This window comes from Sorex fumeus, unplaced genomic scaffold (genome assembly GCF_029834395.1).
Source record: "Sorex fumeus unplaced genomic scaffold, SorFum_2.1 ptg000261l, whole genome shotgun sequence".
NCBI classification, from domain to species: Eukaryota; Metazoa; Chordata; class Mammalia; order Eulipotyphla; family Soricidae; genus Sorex; species Sorex fumeus.
The window spans coordinates 124,498-130,910 of NW_026606318.1; positions in this window are offsets into that span (position 1 = coordinate 124,498).

Here is a 6,413-nt window from a genome sequence, read left to right on the forward strand (position 1 = left end):
CGGGAGGGAAGGGGGGCGGCTTCCCGACGTGATAGAATGTGACTCTGGAAAAGCCGCCGTCCCGGGCTGGGGGGCGCTCTGGGCGCCCCTGGGAAAGGCAGAGAGGCGCCCGGGGCCGCCGCAGAGGCCGGGGGCGGGGGGCAGGGCCACCGGCGGTTCCTCCGCGGCCAGCGGCCACGCAGGAAAAAGCCGCTTCCTCGCCCCTGCCTCTGATGACAAGCGGCCCGAGGTGTCTGCGCCGAGCGTGGCCACACTGATGCAGCTTTCTAGGAAACGGCCCGGGAGGGGGAGGGGAGGGGAAGGGAGGAGGGGGGCGGGGGGGGACCGAGGCCGCGCGCCCCCGCACCCCTTCCTCCCCTCCGAGCCCCGGGGGCTGCCCACCCCGGGGGTCACGCCTCGCCCGCCGCGCAGCAGCCGAGACTCCGGACATGTGCTCGGAGTTGCCTTTGCGGGGGCGGGTGGGGAGGGGGGGGGGGTGTCCAGGCTGCTTCTCCCAGCGACTCGGTGGCGTTTCCTTCCCTCCTTCCACCTCCCCTCTGCCCCCCCAACCCCCCCACCCTGCATCCCTCCCGGCCCTTCAGTGCCATTTCACTTGGGGGGCGCGCGCGGGGAGGGGGGTGTCCCTCCACCCCCACCCCATCCCCCACCCCGCGTGGTGGCCGAGCTGGCACGTGCAGCCCGCATGGCGTGGGGCTGGGGCTCGCTGGACACCCCTAGGTCCCGCCGAATCCCTCTGGCACTGAGAATGGGGGGCCCCCCCGAGCTGGGGCGCCGGGAGCCAGCGCCGGGGTGTGGGTGGGGGGGTGGGTAGACGGACAGGCGGAGGGGGGGGCGCGCGGGCAAGCCGTGCGCTCGGTTCCCTAAAAAGGGGGGGCGCACACCCAGGGAGAGCGGGCGGAGAGCGAATGAAAGCAGAGGTGCAAGCGCTGGACGCGGGCAGGGCCGCCCCTTCCGAGGCGGGCGGGGCGGGGAGGGGAGGAGGGGTGGGGGGAGGAGGGCTATCGCTTTAAAAGGGTGAGCCGGAGTTTGGGGCGCCGGCTCCCCTCCCCCGATTTGCATAGCCAATGGCTCCGAGCCTCCCGCTACTGCGCGCTGATTGTTACCGGGCAGATTACTTTTTTTTTTCTCTCTCTCTCTTTTTTTTTTTTTTTTTTGTAGGTCGCGTTCCCCGCTACATCAAAAGGAAGCCGAGGCCGAGCGGAGGGGCGCGGGCCGGGGGCGCCCGGGGGCGCGGGCTCGGACCTTATCTAGCGCCCGGGGGGAATTAAGTCTCCGATCTACTGTATGGAAAGAAAGGGGAGGGCAGGGGGCGGGCGAGGAAAAGGTCTAATTGCCCGGGAAGCCTTTAGCTTTGGGGAAGGGGTGTGTGGGGGGGTGGTGGTGGTGGAAGCCGAGGTCGCCGAAAAGATGGGGAGGGGTGGGGGTGGGAGAGAAAAAAAATAAAGCCAGTTGCAAACTCAAAGTGAAAAGGCCCCTCGGGGTGCGGCGAGCGCCCCTCGGGAGACCGGGCCGCTTCCGATCATCCCCACCTATTGATCTTAGTCAACGTGGGACTTCCCACGCGGCTGATAAATACATTCATTTTAAGACCCCGTAAAGCAGTGACTCAGACTTCAACTCCGCCACCTCGAAGGGAAGCAGAGAAAACGCGGCTGCAAGGGCTGGGGGGCCTGGGGGGAATAGGGGTGGAGATGGGTTTAAAAAAATTTTTTTTTTATTTTTTAATTTTAATGATCAATCGAACCCGACAGGCAAGGACAGAGGCCGCCAGGGTGCTCAGCCTCTGGACCATGCTAGTTAATAAACTAAAACTAGCGTGGTCTTTTCTCTCCTTCCTTGCAGGGAGAAAAAAAAAAAGCATCCCTGGCTCTGCTGGGTCTCCCGAAAAAAAAAAAAAGAAAGGCGGGAAGGGGGAGGGGGCGCGGGGAAGAGGCGGGTGGTCGCCCAAGCGGCTTCGCCCACCCTGGGGAGAGAGCCTGGGTGGCGGGTCCTCCAGGCTTTGCAATCGCAGCCTCTGCCCCCTTCTCCGAACCCCTCGCCTAGCTCCCCCCGCCCCCCACCGTCTAGCTTTACGTTGGAATTCCAGCGGGGAGCGGTGGCCCCGCGGAGGGGAGGGGCGCGGGCGGACGCCCCCCCCCCACATCCCAGCCCGCCCCCTCCTCGCCGCCGCCGCCCGGCTCGGTCCCTGAGACCCGAGTTCGGAGGCTCCCCGCGGGGCAGGCTCGCCCTTCCTCGAGTTCCCGGGTCCACTTGCCCCTTCCGATCGCCCGATCCAGAGCGAGCAACCTCGCCTGGAGTCTGCGCCCCGGTCGGGGTTCAGTCTCCAGCCCCCGGGTGGGGCGCGAGAGGGGTGCGGAGGCTGGCAGGAATGTCCCGGCGGCGAGGCCAGGGCTGGAGGCTGAGCTGTGTGTCCCCCCCACCCACCCACCCACCCCGCGGGTCGCCCCCCGGACCACGTGCGACAGCCCGGCTCGCGCTGGTTAAAAAACACGCGGGACGTCAGGCGCGCTGGCTGCTTGCGCTAAGGCGCGCGTTTTCCATGCGGGCATTTGCAGAAGGCCCCCCCCCCCCCCAACCCCTGTGCTTGGGCTTTGAAGTCAAAACTGGGGCTGGGGGGCACCAAAAAGGGAGGAGAAGTTGGGTGCTTCCCTTTTTCACCCTCCAAGAAAAAAAATATACATATATGTCTATGCATATCCTATATCTGCCAGCCTTCTCAGCATGTGTGATAAAACGCAAGTTTTATTGGACTCTTATTCCCTCCTTTGTGGGCTCGCCGCCCCCACCCCCTACTTCTTCGGTCCTGGAGTTTCGGTTGGAAAATGTACAAAACCCTGTAGGTGCAGGGTGCAGCCGGGTGTTGGGTGTTTATAGGCACATTTTTTTGCAGGAACCTGCAGCGCTGGGCACACAGGCTCACCTGGCGGGTGTCGCCACGGAGCTGGGCACCCTGGCAAGTTCGAGCCCCGCGGGCGCTCGGGCAGGACTGGGGAGGGAGTTTGGGTGTCGTGAGTTCACGGCTGGGTGGCGATGATGCGGGGGCATTGCCCTTGCCCCAGCCCCCCACCCCCAGTAGTGCTGTGCTTACGGGGGTCCTCCACTGAGGAACCAAAACGCAAAACCCGACGGCTACCGGCTAGTGGTCGGGGGCCGGCTTCAAGCTCCAGGGGTTCCCTCGAGCAAGAGAAGTAGCGTGGGCGCCGGAGGATGGGTAGGGGGCACTGATAGGGAGGAAGCAGAGAGCACAGGAGGGGGGAGGGCGACGTATCCGGGGACGAGAGGGAAAGGTCTGGGATTGAGGGGCGCAGGGGACGCGACGCAGGCTGGGTGGGGACCCGCCGGGCGCGGCGCGGGCACGCGGCGATTCCACGACCCTCAAGCCGAAGTCCCCTTCCGGCTGGACGCTCCCCCCGGGGCGCTGGGGATGTGCAGGGGCGGGAGGGCCTGTCGGATGGCGACTGCCCTTTGGATGGGTTTCAGCTGGGACCCCCGCAGGGCGCGCCCACCCCCGCGTCGGGTGTCGCAGGCGCGCGCGGGGTGCGTTAGAAGGCGCGCCTGGGCCGTCGGCGCACCCACGGGCACCCACACCTTCACCCGCTTGGGGGCGGGGGGTGTGCTGGGGGGAAACGGGTAATTTTTCATGATTATTATTATTTTTTTTTTTAAATTGAAGAACCGAACTTCCCCCTCTTCCTGTCTGATTCAACTGCAGGGACACGCCTCGCGAGGCCGAAAATAGTTCTGGAAATACATTCGCTTTCGGGGGGCGCGGGGCGGGGGGGGGGGTAAAGAAGCCCCAAATCGTAAATAAGAGGAGGGGTGTCCGATAAAGATCGGGGCTGGGGGCGCCTGGCCCGTGTCCCGGCGGAGCCCCCGCCAGCAGGGAGGGAAAGAAACGGGCCGTGCGGGTCCTTCTGCAACCCCCACCCGCCTTGGCTCAGCCCCCCTCGGGGGCGCCCCCGGGAGGGGCCCGCTGGGCGGCGGAATCGCGCCTCCGCCGCCGGGGAGCCACCACGCGGCTTTTTCGCGGAATTTTGACGTCACCCACACGTGGGGGAAGGGGCAGGGAGAGCGAGAGGAAGCGGCGGGGGAGGTGGCCGGCGGCGGGGGCCCGGGCTGGGGTGGGGGTGGGTGGGGCGCGCGGCGGGGCGGGACCCCGCGTTCCGTGGCCCCCCGGCCGCTTGCGCGCGGCGGGGGTCCAGGAGCCCCAGGGGAGACCCTCCCCGCCTCTCCCCTGCCCCAGCCCCCAATTCCTCCCCCAGCATCACCACCATCCCACCCCTACACACCCCCATCCCCCCGGAGTTTTTTTTTTTTTTTCATTTGGAAGTCGGGCGCCGAGCTGGGCTCCGGAAAAAGCTCATTTCTTGGGGTTGTGGTCCAGTTCCGCTGCAGAGGGGCGGCGGGCTGGGGAGCCGCGTGCGCGGGGGACCGGCCGCGACGCCCCCCGCCGCCGCCCCGCGCTGCTCTCCCGTCTCTCGGCAAAAAGAGTCGGGGAGGAGGTTTTCGGTTTTAGTTTTGTTTTATTGTTATTTTTTTTAATTTATTTTAAATTTGCTTTTTTTTTTTACCCCACGCGCGACCGAGTCCTCCTCGCGCCGCCCCCTCCCACGGACACGCCCCGCCCGCGACTTAGATGCCCCGCGAGGGGGGCCGGCTGGACCCTCTCGGGGAGGCCTCTCGAGGGAGGATGGATCTGGGGCGAAGTTCTGCTAGATTCGGGCCAAAGGCGTGGAGAAATAAGCTTGTCCCAAATAAGGATGCCGGGAAGAAACGGGGCAAAAAATGCGGGGCGACGCCCCCCTCCCCCTCGCCCGCTCCCTGGGCACCCACACCTTAGCTGGTCGCCTGGAGAAACTTCCAGAATGCAAAGGTTGACCACTCCCAGCTGCAGACACACCTTGCTTTCCCCCCCTGAGCTTTGAGCACTGGCTTTCTGTCCTGGCCATTTGGAGAGGGGGTGGAAGGGGACAGTTATTTTATTTTTTAAACCCTTGGCGACCATTTCGAGATGATTCTGAAGTTAACCCAGAGCTTCGGCTCAACTGAGCCTGAAATATTAACACGTGGACTTGCTTTTCCTTGTAATAAAGTGGACAGTTGCAAGGAATTGGTGGCAGAGAGTTAGGGGCTGCTTTGGAAATGTGGATTTAAGGGGCGAATTTTACCTGTTTCAAATGGAAAGGAAAGGCTTTCTGTTTGAATTAGATATGAGATGTGACAATGTTTGTGTTTGTTTTTTTTTTTAAAGATGACAATTTGGTTCTAAGCAGAATTTTTTTCCCTTTAAACAAACATATTCTCTCTGTTTAAAAATTATTTTTAAAATTCTGTTCTGTTCATGGTGGCTGATCTAACCCAAAATATTTGGTTTCTTTGTAAAAAAAAAAGTTAAAATTAATAAAAATGCCAAACTTCCTTGTTAAAGCTCAATCTGAATGGGCTGTGTTTTGAGTTCTCAGACCAAAAAAAAAAAAATGAGTTGAATGCAGAAGTAAAAAAATAGAATTAATTATTGAAAGGTGGAGGGCAGAAAGAAGATAAAGGAAATTTTTTAAAAAACCAAAAAAAATACAAATTAAATGTTCGCCCCATTTAATTTCAGATATTTGTTTTGGGAGACTGAGTTAAGTAGATTTGAATTCTAAGTTAAATGTCAAGACTACCCCCAGCAGGAAAAATTAAAAAAAAATAAAAGGAATCAATAGCCGCTTTTATCGGTTTTTTAAACACTTCAACTTTGTCCAAGTCAAAAACCATCCTTTTTAAAAATGCCCAGGTTCCCAGCATAATTGAATATTCTTGATTTCATGGTCTTGTTCAGTTCTGTATTAGTTACAACCAAGTTAAAACAGTAGTAAATATTTTATTCCTTATTTTTCTATTTTAGTTTTTGATCTTTAAACACAAAGATTGCCAGCATCTGTTTGTATGATTTGTAACATCATTCTCCAACATACTGAATTCATATTCTCCGAACTTTTAAAAACTAATTAATAAAAACCGAACAAATCGTTTTCTTGTTGAGGCTTCTATATTTCCTGATAGCAAATTTCAGCAGGCAGAAATTGTTTTCTTGGTGGTCTCTGGAATTCTTTAGAAGTGTGAAATTTGGAAGTGTGAAACAGGTTGTTTTAGAGTTTGATAAGCACTGCCTCCTTAGGTAGTGCTGTTTCTATTTTAGAGTTGATCTGAATGCAGGCAGTTTGTGTGAGTACACTAGATAGTCCAAGCTAGGTTGAATTTAGGTTCTTAAGAGGAATCCATTTCCTCTTTGCTCAGTTTTAAGTAAGGGCAGTTGCTTTTACAGGAACTTAAAACAAAGTCTGTGCCTATGCATTATGTAAACAACTTTGAAGAGCACATATCCAGGGCAGAGGGGTTTATGTGAAAGGTGAAATTAGAGCAGAAAA